Source organism: Teleopsis dalmanni, chromosome 1 (assembly GCF_002237135.1).
Source record: "Teleopsis dalmanni isolate 2A chromosome 1, ASM223713v2, whole genome shotgun sequence".
NCBI classification, from domain to species: domain Eukaryota; kingdom Metazoa; phylum Arthropoda; class Insecta; order Diptera; family Diopsidae; genus Teleopsis; species Teleopsis dalmanni.
The window spans coordinates 26,576,744-26,591,408 of NC_051846.1; the positions used below are offsets into that span (position 1 = coordinate 26,576,744).

General features: G+C 27.5%; 1 protein-coding gene across 1 annotated transcript in view; it reads left to right on the forward strand.

The window, feature by feature from the left end:
* Window positions 1-12,375, forward strand: part of LOC119672781 (cyclin-dependent kinase 14-like) — a gene marked incomplete in the record, with an annotated part of 829,514 nt that extends 817,139 nt beyond the window's left edge. Inside the window, 1 exon segment of the mRNA XM_038083920.1 lies at window positions 12,240-12,375.
* Between the last annotated feature and the right edge of the window lie 2,290 nt (window positions 12,376-14,665).

The window sequence follows — 14,665 nt, forward strand, 5'->3', positions numbered from 1 at the left end:
TATATTGCACAGAAATTTAAAACAAGTATATTATATATGTAAAACTTACAGCTATGGCATTTTAGCCGTCTACCGGGCTAAATTTTAATAATTTTTTACACATTCTGCAACTGTGAGTCTTTCCTTTCCATGGTGATTTGCCAAACAACACTGAATAAAAATATCAATTTTACTGGGAGTATCAAATATTGCCCCTATTATGCTGAAAGTATATTAAGTACTAGTTTATTTACATTGCTGAACCTTTAGAAGACCATTAAAAAATCAAAGAACTTTTCAAAATTGGCATAATTTCATACAACAATAAATCTCTGCATAAAGTTTAAGATTTTCTTATCTTCATATTAAACTTAAGATTTTGTAATCTTGAGGTATTTCTTTAATCAAATAATCAGGAAAATCTCAAAGTTTTAAATAAACAGGGCACACGCCCAATGAATTTTCAAGAAACTCTCTAGTGGTTCTTTCAATAAAGCACTAAAGTTTGAACATTTTTATGCAGAAAAAAAAAAAAAATTAGTATAATAACGAAAATAAAAACTAAAAATGGAGAAATGCAAGCAGAATTTCAAAATTTATTTCAAATTAAAATAATTGCAATCATTGTTAAGAAAACTACAAGTAATTTCAAATTTCGACAAAGTTTTCAACAATTCCAACTGCTTAAAAAGTATAAAGTTTTTGCATAAAAGTATAAAATTCAATTAAAATAAAGTTAACATTTATACACTGCGAGAAAAGTAAAATAATAACAAAAATGAAAATAAAGAAATTAAAAAAGTTTCTCCTCGAAAGTGGCACACTGTGCAAAATGTGCAACAAATTTCATATTATCATTATTCCTTCATAAAGCACAGCATTATTCCTTGGAACCAATGTACGACCAATACACGCAGGTAACGCTACAAACGTATAAACGTATAAACGCATAAACGCACAAATGCAAACGTCATAACGTGAAGTGCAGGGGTATGGTGAGGCGAATGTGCATGTGACATTTGTGTTAATGGGTAAAGCAGTTGCAAGAACTTTTGCGCAGCGGTTGTGTCATGTCATTAAGTTTTGCACATAAAATATCCTTAGTTTTAAGTAGATAAAGCGATTTAAAGGATTAAAGGATATGCAGAAGTACTTTTACTGATGCATGTGAATAATAAAATATTTCATGCTTATGCCTCTGCGTAGCTGCTTCGGCAGGGACAATTAAAAAAATTGTATTATTAAGTGATAATTTTAGTATATGTTGGTAATTTTATTGATTGAAAATAAAATATTTAAAAATAAAATTTAATTTACCATTTCTATATCATTTTTATGATGCATAATTACAATTATTAAATTTTATTGATTTTAAATGAAATCTTTAAAATTTAACAAAAATATTTACTTGAAAATGTGGCAGATTATATGGAAAATATTTAAAAAATATTTTATTAAATGATAATTTTAGTATTATTAGTAATTTTATTTGATTTAAACTTAGTTTAATATTTGAAATTATTAAAATGTATCAAATTTATTTACTTTAAAAAATATAGAAAATGTTTAAAAAATATTTTCGAAAACGACAACAACAAAAATTTTGTTTATATTATTGTTATTAATTAAATTTTTGGGTGACCACACAGCTGTTTCGAGTATTGCCAAATGCCTATCTTCGAATTATTTCTTGTATTTAATTATTCGTAAATAATTTTATGAGACTGCAAATACCAAGGGTTGAACTCGTGTCCTGTCAAATTCGAAGCTCAGAGTCAGTGTTCATTAGCCAACTGACCCAAAGCAGTATTTAACTTATATTATGATCTAATTTGAAGTTTTGTTAATATGCTGCGAAAGTTCATTAAGAATTTCATTTGCTGGAATGAAAACTCACTTAGTTCAGTTTTTATTATTGTGAAGTCAAGAACTTGTATATCAATCCTAACCGCTGTGATTGGTAAAGCGGCTAAAATCAGTATGCGAAAAAAGGAGTATTCAGTATATCACAACAGTTTCAAAATCTCACCAGAAGCATTAATTATTGGTATATATTTGGACTGTAGCATAAACACTATAACTTCCGCTGCAATAGTTCTACTTCTGTTAGTCGGATTATTGTAAAAATATACAGGAGTGAAGGATCTACTTTACTTATGAATGCTGTTGGTAATAAATAGCTTCATCAAAATACTTATTTTGAAAAGAGATTGTTCATTTTCAAATTGATTTTATATTCTTATTAGATTCTTATTTTTGCTCTTATTATTCTTATTCTTATTAGGCAAAAAGAGTTGTATGAAATCTTCTATAATAAATATGTTTATATCAAAATAATTTATGTTTAGTAATTCAAATCAGCTGTAGAATAGTTGAATTAATTAATTTAAAAAATTTTTAAAAATTCAATAAAGCAAATATTTAAGTAACATGTTCTATATTTATTTAAAATAATTTTTTGAACTCATTTATATAAAGTATATAAAAGAGAACAAAATATATACATAAAAATATTTTTATTTAATTATTTCTAAAATTTTTGAAAATTTCCGTTAAACTCTAAGTTCTCAATTGATATTGATTTGCCTTGAGAAATCAATATTCCTTTAGAATGTCATTTTAGGATTACTTCTTAAGCATGTACTGTGTTAATGATAAGTGCGAAAACTATGAATGCATTTATTCTGCAACTCATGAATAAATGCACTTCATTTGCATTTGTCTGCTGTTATAATCGTACTAAACACAACTACAACAAGAACTGACTACAATTATGCAAAATTCAGAACAAGTCATAACACTCAGTTATCAAAAACAAAAAAAACCACAAAATATCATTACACATTACACGTTTCAGTATATAACGAAAGGGAAAAATTGTTTCTGTTGCCCTTCTAAAGTGAGAACTTTTAAATGCAAATTCCTAGTCCAACCTCAACTCATTGCAGTCAAGTCGATTCAAATCCAACCAATTCAGAATGAACTAAAGCAATGCCAAGTAAACATAGCGAAGCAACAAATGGAGAATACGAGAATACGCCTATTACGAGATTGACAACATGACTGCCCTGAATCCAAATGAAAATAGAATACCAGAAAATTGGTAGATGTTGCACACACCATAGACAGATACAATTCGAGTACATGGTATTTAGCACTGCGTGCATGTACCCATAATACCCACTGTGCTCAATTGCGATTTCAATTTCAAAAGCGAAATATTTTCCAATGAATTTAGCACAACCAACATAAATTTTAACTTTGAATAGGATTTTCCATATTTCGAAGCTCGTTTTGTTTTCCGCACTCCTCACTACACACTCCATACCTTATTCCGTATTCGTTTTTGGTTTTTGCTTTTGTATTTTTGGTATTATCCGAAAAGTACTTGAAACGCAACAGAAAAACAATCGAAATTATTACGCAGCACAAAAACCCCAATTGTTTTAATATTGGTGCCATTGCATATATTTGCAATACCACCCGCTCAGCATCCGCATCTCATCCCAACAACTCCAACTCTGCACCTATCTAGTTGCTTTCCAGATATACTGTTCACTTGTTCGAGTTGCTTCCTCTGCTCTCTCTCTCTATGTGTGCGTGTATGTGTGTTTTCTGTGTTGTATTACAAAAGTTTTATGTTATGGAACTCATGTTTTATGATTGTTTACGACAGTTTTGAAATTGGAATTGCATTTAAGTGCATTGCATGTCGTTTAAACAAATAAGTGCAGATATAGTAATTTATGATCGGAGTTAACGGATTTATAAAAGGCACTGCACTACAATTTTGTAAGTGCATTAGAGTTTCTCTGTTAGCAGTTCGAAGTTTCGAATTTACCCAATAACAATTTGCATTATTGGTGGAAAAAGTTTTCATATTGAAGTGGCTCCATAACTTCATTTTCAGAGAAAATATTCTCTGCATAAGTGATTTTTAAAATATTATATTGAGTTTGAATTTTACTAAAATTTATATCCACTTTTTTTTTCTTCTATATATAATAAAATTAAAACATTGAAATCGTTCATGACAAGGAACTCATTCTATAAACATTTTTATTCTGTGCTCTTAGTGCAGTTAATTAGCACTTTTTCTATTTTATTTGTGCGTTATCATTTAATTGCTACTCTGGATGCTGTTTATTTTAATATATGTAACATGTAGATTTGAGTTAAATTGAGTAATGAACGCATACGGGAGTGAAATGAAAGGATTAATTGTGTTATCAAACTGACATTTTTAATGTTCGACATAATATCGATGTAGAAAAAATTCTTTTGATTTTAAATATTCACTGGAAGTTGAACTTTAACTATTAACGATCTAATAATTCGAAGGGGTATATTGTTCTCTGCTACAATTGAATAACTGATGATAAGAACATTTAATTATGATTTTGTATTATAATTAGTATGTATAATTTTTGTGCTACAAAAAATTACGTACCAATTGTTTGTCAATAGAATATCCACGGAGACAAAAGAATGGACATACAACGAGATACCTTCAAACTACTTAAGGAATTTAAAAGTTAAACTGTTAGGTGTTCAACAGTGAAACAATAAAACAATAAAACGCCTTCAATAAAAAAATTAAAAAATACAACAAAAATGACAATTTAACTGGAACAATGATATTTCAATTTAAGAAGAAAATGCAATCTAACACTTCGAGTCCAAAAACTCTATTCAAACTAAGTTGTCTGTTGCCCGAAAAAAAATTTTAATAAGAAGGTTCTAACAAATGCAAAAAATAAACCAATCGGATGAAAAAGCTTTTACATAAACACTAGTTCCCAATATACTAAAGGAATCATCAAATCAATCACTTTCTTAAAAAGGGAAAATTATTATAAGGAAGAAAATTTCAGAAAAATTGTTAAAAGTATTTCCAGTAACGTTTTCTTAACACGCGTTAAATGGGATTTAAATGAGATTTTACTAAAAAATTGTACCAGATTTGGTATCATTAAGAAGAGATAGAATCCATCAATCACTTTTTATGTCTCTGTCCAGGACTACAGACGAAGCGGCTTTAATGTCTATGAGACCACTACTTCATTGGCCTGATAGATATAATAAATGAGGGCTTGTCATATCTTCTCTGCTTTATAGTTTAACAACGATGATATCCAGAGATAACAACGGTTAGTATAATTTACGTCTTCCAAGCCACATGAAGGTATTAAAATGGTGAATAGATATCTCCGAGTAGTTATACTTATATCAGCATGTTCTTTTTCAAATTATTGACGCGATAATGGATTCCCATTGTGGTTTCGCCCGTTGTTGCCATTTTCAACGTAGATAACATCCTTGTCGCTACAAATAAAAATAAGAGTCGATCTGTTTTGATCAGTACAGCTCAAAGTTCTCGATTATGCTGACGATGTCTGTTTGGTTTGTGATTATTAAACAGAAATCATACATAGTCATAAAGTAAAGTTAAAAAAACAAACCTCATAAAATTCATCCTTGAATGGAATCCATATGGAATGCAATTTAAAACCTACGGCAGACGTAGAACAAGACCGTAAGTCAAATGGTGTCGTACTGTATTGTTTAGTTTATTTTTATAATTATAATAAATTGTAAATTAAATATTAGTAAAGTATTTTTTTATGTATAATATATATCTATTTTAACTGAAGAACTTGTCAGCAATTCTGTTATTGACTCAAATAAGCATGTATGGACTGACTTATGCCTTTAATAACAATTGTTGGCATGACAATTTATCTATGGTACTTTTAAGTTTTGATTGATTGATTCGGTATTCAAAAAACTATTTTGAGACCATCGAATCTCTCTTGAGTTACCGAGACAAGTGACTTATGATACTTTATTCATTCTAATCAATTCAAATATGGGCTTTATAAAAGATCTTATTATTTATATCAGTAAATAATTTATAATAATTTATAGTAGGTTTCACGTATTCATTATCACTTACAGCTATATAAAGTTATGGATACAATTCAGTTCTTCTTTATAAGCTAACCAATATAAAAAAATTTTAAAAGTTTATTGCTAATATTATTTCATTTTTACATATATAGTACACATTATATAGTTTTTTCTGAACTTAATGTACTATCTATTAATGTAGGTCATACCAAAAGGAGAATCATTTAATTTTCCTTACTGTTCACTTAACATTGCCTTCCAAAGCAATTGCTGCTTCCTCTTGCAATATCCTTTCATTTGCTCCATAAAATTGCACTCTACTGAGCACACCATTTAAATCTGCATATTAGAGTCAGCAGTTGATATGGCAATTCGATTTGGAGTTTAAGATTTGCAAGTGATTTGTGTTCTATATAGAAAAAAGGACTCAGGAAAAACTCGGGCACAAAATTGCCTCCATGCTTACCACAAACTCCACTTAAATTAAGTAAAAGTCTAAAATTGGTACTGGAAAATATTTTGGTATTGTAATTCTACAAACGAACCTATAGTACCTTTTTGCAATTCTATTCAGTTTTTGCCTTTGGGCTTACATTGGTGCAATGTTTAAGCCTAAGGCTTAATTACGTCAATTGAAAGAAAACTTAATTGAAAATGCATTTTTCATTCGGGCTGGGGAAAATAGAGCATAAAAATTTTAAATTTATTGCGGCACAAAATAGTTTTCTTTTTGTTTTTTTTTTATTTTTTTTCTATTTTTTTCAAAAGTAATGAGGTTGTTTTTAGCTAAGCTTCTTTATATTTTCTCTCTCTTAGTTATGTTTTTCTTAATTGAAGATGTTGGTTTTGTAATAGGAAGTAGAGTAGGTAAAAATAAGTAAGTAAAGTAAGTAAGTTGTTAAAGAAAATCTGTAACAAACGCAAATTGCTTCCTAGTTGAGCAGTTTTATATAAAAGAAATTTTTTGAGTAAATAAAACATCATTAAATATACATTTGTAGGGCAATTTGATTTCTTTTACTTTGTTTTTCAGCTATTAAAAATGTTTAGAGTGGTTTGGAAATAAAAATAAATGAATTACTACACTTTTACTATCATGTCAATTAAAAGTAGTTTTAATTTATTACCTAATCCCCATTTACATAAAATATTACCTTTGTATTTATTTTATGAAAATATGATGCAATAAAAAAGAGCTACTCATGGTTTCAATAGATAGTTTTGTTAATATAAAGACAGATACTACTACTACTACTGTAGTCCTTTTTTCCTAGTAATACATAGGAACTTCACAACAGATCTAAGTCTTACTTTATTGGGAGCATCATGACAAAGTTTATTCCAAGAGTAGTTTGCGGAGTTAAGTTCAACATCAATGGTTCTGCGCCATGCTTAGGCTGAAGCACCCAGAAGTTGGAATCCCTGAGGGTTCTAGTGAACTGCTTTCATATTTCGAAAACATGATAGTTCACAGATTTTCGAAATGCGTATCCAATTCAATACCAATTCAACTTTGGTTCTAATCTAAAGACAGACATATTGACTGAAAGTTTTGTTGTATTAAATCTATTTTTCCATAATTTAATAGTTAAGTCAATTAATTTACATCATTCTTCACTCAAAACTTTTGCTAACAGTTTAATTCGGTAAATTCTTTTTTTTTGATTATCTTCTTCTTCATCCTTGTTTTGTCTTCTTCGTCTCAGGCTTGATGATATATTGAAATTACTAGAAGAACCAACTGTTCCTCCATAGATCCTACATATCATCAACGAACCCAATACTATGTCTGCAACAAAAGTAATTGCAAAAAAGAAGTATACGACAATGGAATTCAAAATAAAGTGAGAAGGAGGTATGATGGTGTCAGAATATTAATGGGATATTATTTGCTAAAATGAATATATGAATATACAGAGTAAAAGATATATAAAATTCAAAATTTTTTCCTGAGAAAAACTGAGACAGGAAAAAAAATTCAAAATGTTTATTTGAGATATAGATTATCTAATTTTATGAAAGAAGCTCATAAAAAATCATTTGGGCATGAGATTTGTAAAAGAATAAACCATATGCGAGTATAAAACAGTAGTAAAAACGATATTTACGTGGAAAAAATAAGAATACAATAGCACGAAAAACTACAAGAAACAACTGCATTTATAAAAAACATAAGATAAGTATGGACTGATAAGTATGAACTAAAAGCATGGACTAGTCTTTGACAATCTCTTGGTCAGGATGGAAAAAATTCAGGTTGAAAAAATTGTAAATTGTACCTGTGGAAGGGAGACGTCAAAAGAGAACTTGAAAAATATTTCAAAAACTCTAACTCTAAAGCTCAGTACACACCTCAATTAAAAATCAAACCTAATGTCATTTTGTTATTACATATCCTTTGTGCAGAGATTAACAGATGTCTGTTAGTTTATATGCAAAACTAATATACCTATGTCTATTAGTCTGTTACTAAGTCAAACTATAACTGAATATATATTTCACATTTTATTCTGAAAAGAATAAACGTATAAACCGATGATTAAGGAAAATGCAGAACAAAAAGTATGGTGATCATGCCATGATTTAATCCATGTGGTTTTATCTCGACAGTTTAATATAGTTAATCTTTCATTGCTACTAGTGTCACCTACTTGCAAATAAGTGTATCATTTGAAACACACTTTCAGTGACATTTATTAAGCATGTTTCTTGTGAACAGTAGAGTGAAGAAGGTCAAAGTGATTGTTGCCTGAATGGCGTGCCCGACTTCCTAACATTAATATGTAGTATACGATATGAAGCACTCCCTCTTCGGCAAGACTTATTCCCACTCTGGACCACTTTCGCATTATGTTGGCATTTTCAAGTTATGCTCTTGTGATTTTCGATCTGTGTCCAGATCTCCATTTTTTCACCGCATTTTCATGGTGTCTGTACTATTTATTAGCCTAGTTTTTGATTCTCCTTTCTCTTCGCTTTGAGCACTTGAATCACATATGACTCTATCGTGCGTCAGTTCTCTGGCTTCACTTTCTTCTTTTCCACTATATATTCGCGATTTATTTGTCCAATCTGGGCAATTTTCGGATTAACGAATACTTACCATGTCAAGTTTTATTCGATTATTCAAAAACTGTAAGATCAACAACCATACAGTCAACCGAAAATCACTAAATCGTCTTGTAATCCTGTTAATGAATATATATGATGCATATCTGACACATTTTTTTAATGTTGAGACCCTACAATGATCTCAATTATCCATTTATTAGAAGCCTAACTCCATGTTTTGTATATAAGGAATGTTTATATCTGAATAAATTTTCTCAGAAACATATTTCTGGTCCTATTCTATATTCTTAAATTCTTATTTCATAACTAATCGATTTTTCTTGATAAAGTATACTTCTAACTTTTAGATACAATAATTTTTCGGGTTCTGCTAGTTTCAATGTAACATAAATTTCTACTTTTTATTTAAATTTTTCAATTTTGTTCTGCATAATTTATTACTAAACTCTATAATCCAATTAAAATTTAATTAAATAGAATTTTGTGCAAAATAACAATTAATTTTGGAAAGAAAAATATGCAGTTTTTCACTGCTGAAATGAGTTAATAAATTTCTACTTCAGTAGCGAGCGCAGCAACTGTGTCGAAATTCATTTAAACTCAGCTCAATTCACATATCCTTAGCATATGCGACTAATAAGGATATAATAGTAATTATTAAATTTAGCCCAAATTGATGTAAAAGTGGAAGTGCATGTGCCAGGATTATTGGGTAAAACTATTGTAGTTGATTAAATATGTGAACAACAGCCATTTTTTTACTATTAGAATGAGTTAAAGGATATGTAAATTTATAAAAACATACACATATATATTTGTTCTAATCGTTAAATAATTTAAAATTATTTTGAAAATGTAATATTAGTAATTTTAAAAATATAGTAAAATATATATGAATGTTAAATTATGGCAACAAAAATTTGTTTTAGAGATAATAGAAAAACATTAAGAGAGATAAATTTCGAAAAGCATAAATTAATTTATGAAACCACACACCGTTTCGTCCTTCCGTCATGCTTTGCTAAGCTTGTACGAATTAATAAGGACTCTCATAATCGTGGTCAATTAAACCAAAATTTTAATTATGGCAACACTGTATTGTAGATCCTGCACAGAGTACCCAACATAGTAAGGACACCACTATCAGCTATGGAGCGCCAAACCATAAGCGGAAAGCCCAAAAAAAAACAAAATTAAAAAATAAAAGAAAATAGAAAAAGATAACAGATAATGAACCAAAAAAAAAAAATAAACAAGAGAAAAATACTTTAACGAACAATAAAAATTAAATAAAAATTAAATGTTGACAGCATAAAATTATACTCCGCGCACAGCTGCTGCAATGACAGCAGCAGCAGTAGTCGATGTATTGCTCTACTCCAACAAAAATGGCGGCTTTGTACTGTGAAATGGTAACAGGAACGATTACTTCCGTTTCTGTGCTACGCGGAAGTATAAACGCTGATTTCAGGAAAAAACCGCAATTTATCTGCTACTGCCAACAATTTGAAAATTGACAAGCATTAAACAACGGAATTATGTGCGAAGTGTACACTCTGACAGTGTTCCACGGACATAGATAGGCAGCCAAATAGACAGACAGATAGTCAGAAACAAGGACAGAGACATACTAGATGCTAATGATATTGCTGTTTGGGTTGAAACAATTTTATAATTATGTATATAAGATATCAATTGATTTCACAAGTGGGCGTTTAGGGGGCGTGAGTGCGTATGGGCGTTTTAGTATGCCTTTTATTATTATTTAGTATGCATTTTACTATTTGACTATTTTACTATTGGCATTAGGACACTAAACATGTTGAGCACAACATGAAACCGCTTAAGTTTAATTCAATATCTGCATTATGCGTTATTGCGGTTTTGCATGTCATTTCAATAAATATTTACCTACTTTGAAAGTTAATTTATGAGGGTCTCATTAATTTGATTATGCAAACTAATGAGTTGAGTGAATTGTTAAATATTGGTTGCCTCGTTATGCTCTATTTGGTGTTGTATTTATGGCTTGTCATTTATTATTCAAATAGAATTTAATGCATAAACAACAGAAAACTATGTCAATAATGACTTCATTTTTGAAATACATATATTTATTTATTTTAGAAGGATAGTATTTATTGAAGTCTAAAAGAATGGTTTATAGAATAACATATAGAAATTTAAAGAGTTCAGATAAATGTGTTCTTCATAATAATAATGAATCTTGAAAACAAGTTTTTACTGACCTTAAAATCTAATTAAATTAAAATTCAAATGTGCTTGATTGAAATATATAAATAAAACTTAAAACATGTTAAAAGACATCATAACAAGATTATAGTGAAGCTTCATCAATTTTGGTGTATTAAAACTAGTTTAATCCATACTACTGAAAAATTCGGACCGCTAGGGTCATTTTAAAAGTATCGAAAAAAGTTTATATATATCCAAACATCCATAACTCGGAGTACCATTTTGCCAAGAAAAGGTTCGACATATGGAGACTTCAAGTTAAAGAATGTTTTGTAATTGTATGTAATTTGCTCTCTAAACGCTGTTGCAGTCTACTTAGTTCGAATTATAGAAAATTCGAGTTATAGAGAATTCGAGTTATAGAAGTTCGAGTTATGGAAGTTTGACTATATTTATATAATTTATATAAATATAAATTTATATATATAATTACATAAATATATATATATATATTATATATAATTGAATATATTTATTTTAACAACAGAAACTGAATCATAACTAAATAATAATGTGCCCGTTAAATCGGGTCTATGTGAATTGAGTTCAATCCATATTACTGAAACATTTAATATGACATGGAATCATATTAAAAATCAACGAAAACTGTTTCATATATTTATAAATTTATTTTAGTAATGGAATAAAAACTACTTTTAATTCGTAATTAATTAAATACATTAGTTAAATAAATTCGTAAGAACTTCACAACACATTCACAATATAAAATGAAAGTCTGATTTTAAAAAAATCGCAAATTCTAATATAACTCCACTTCGATGTTGTTATATTTTATCATCCGTGTGCTTATTAATACATAAAAAATAAATTATTTTAAAGCTACTTTTTATATGTATGTATATAAATATACATATATATTTATATATAGATAACATTTAGACGATCTATATGTCGTCCCATTCAGCCAGCTCCACATATCTACCTATTTGCTATATATAAATAAGAACTTATTAATAGTTATTAATAATTTTAAAACATTAATATTAATTTATCTCTTACAGAAACATCAATATTCACAGTGGAAGGTATTCACCTGTTCCCTGAACCAAATCGGCAGAACAAATGAAAATTAAAGCAAGTCCTTTCAGTGGACGGTGTACGTTTCTACTGTTAGCAGCAGCCATAAATGATAAATAATTTTGTGTTTAAATAGTTTTTTGTCTTATTTTTTGTTCTAATAAGTTTTTATTTTATTTTATATATTAAATTTAATGTTAATAAAAATTATTAAAATTTATGTTTTTACAAAAAATCAAAAGAAATTGTTTTTAAAAGAAAAAATTTAACAAAATAAAAACAAAATAAATAATACAAAAAAATATGTGTAAAACTAGAAATATTAAAATTAATTTAAGTTTTTAAGAAAATTTAAATGAATGAAATTGAAATGTGAAAGAAAAAATTGTGAATTTTTAGTAAAAAGAAATATAAAGAAATAAGAAAATGAATTTTAAACAAAATTAAGCATAATAAATGCAATTCAAATTAAAAATAAAAAAAAATTAATTAAAACAGGTGAATAAATATTTGAAAAATGAAGAAAAAATAAAATAAAATAAAATAGTAACAAAACAAGAGAAAAAAAATATTAAAATAAAAACAAAAAAAAAATGAAAAACACGCAAGGAAAATAAAGCAATAAAACTGAAACAAAACAATTATTAGAGAAAAGAGAACTAAGTAAAAGTCAAATACGTGCCTCAAGGCCCCACAGGTCCTCGACGAACGATAGCACTACCCCTAAATAACACCATTTTTACACAACATCCACAAAAACGGCATTACCCACGCACATACCCACATGCGTCTATATATATATACAAATGTATGTAAAAGCAATTAAACAGTTTTTCTAATTAAATTGAAAATAAAAAAAATTGAAGAGAAAAAAATATTTTTTTAAGGATTCTCAACTCAATGAATACAATTGGGCTATCATTTCTAAGTACATTTTATGTCAGAAACATGCAAAAGTATTTAATTAACAAAGTGAGAGATCTACATTTGTTTAAAAATTTTTCAACTTTTTACCTCATCGCAGTCAGTTTGGGTTAGGCATTCATCCATAAGGAAAAACATATTGGCATAATATTTTAGCCAAAGTTCCATATTTTTTGGTCAGTAATTTTAAAATAAATTTTATACTTTTTAATTTTTCTTAAGTTTTTGCTTAAATTTTCAAGTTTTTACTTAGTTCTTTCAAGTGTTTGCTTAGTTTTCTTCAGAAATGCCAGTACTATTAATAATCTATTTATACTTTTTAATTTTCTTTTTGTAATTATTCTTTATAAACTGTATTATATTATTTTTATCAATTTTAATTGTTATATATTAAAGTTTATTAAATATTTTGAATTACTCATATAAACAAAAAAAAATATATACAATCTAATGATTCCTATTTTGTGTCGCTCGCCTCTACTTCTTCTTAGGCATTATTTTAATATTAGAACATATTGTCAACTTTTGTAAATTAAATATTAATTAAAAAAATTTTTTTTATGTTTTATGTTTTCTATACATAGTTCATATTTTAAAGTTTTTAATTTTGTATTTTTATAATATTAATAAAATGTGTAAATGTTTTTTGCCTTTATTATTAAATTTGCAATTTAAACTTTTTTATAAGTGATAAATTTTATTTGTAAAAATAATAATACAAAATCAATTCAAAATAATTTGTTTAAGATTTTATTATAAATATTATTAAATTAAGTAATCAATAAAATGAATATTATTTTTACTTTTGTTTATTTTTTAATTACTTTTTAATTGCAGAACTTTTTGTTTAATTTTATTTATGCACTTAACTACTTAAAAATTGATATATTATATATTATACATAATATATAATATATGGTACTTTTGGAACGAAATCCTCAAACTTAAATAAATAATTATTGCTGTGTTGTTTTTTGTAACTACAACAACAATTAAATAAAATTTAATACAAATCTGATACGAGATTATGCTGAGTCTGTTACGCTAGACTGCATTTCAGATTTGACGAGGTTCATGGCTGATTCCTAGGATTCGCATCTTAGAAACGATTTAAGGAAAATAAATCTGAATAAATATTTTCAAAGGCCATTGACGATATCTGAAACAACTGTATTATTAATCAATATAAAATTTCTACCAAAAAAGCAGAAAATAGTTCACTAGAGGTCCATTGGACATTTCTTTTGTAAAAATCGTTCATTAAGTTAAAAAACAATTATAAAATATGTTCAAATTCTCATGTTTAAAAAAAGCCGATATTTACAAAAAAAAAATTTATTTGGAAATATTATAACTATTGAACCCAGTTAGGTAAAAAATCAGATGAGTTTATCAAATTAAAAGATATTTAATATCTTTTTAGTAAGTTGAACAATTTTTGAGAAATTAAGGGTTTTTACTAGGAGTTTTTTAGGAAGATTTTTTA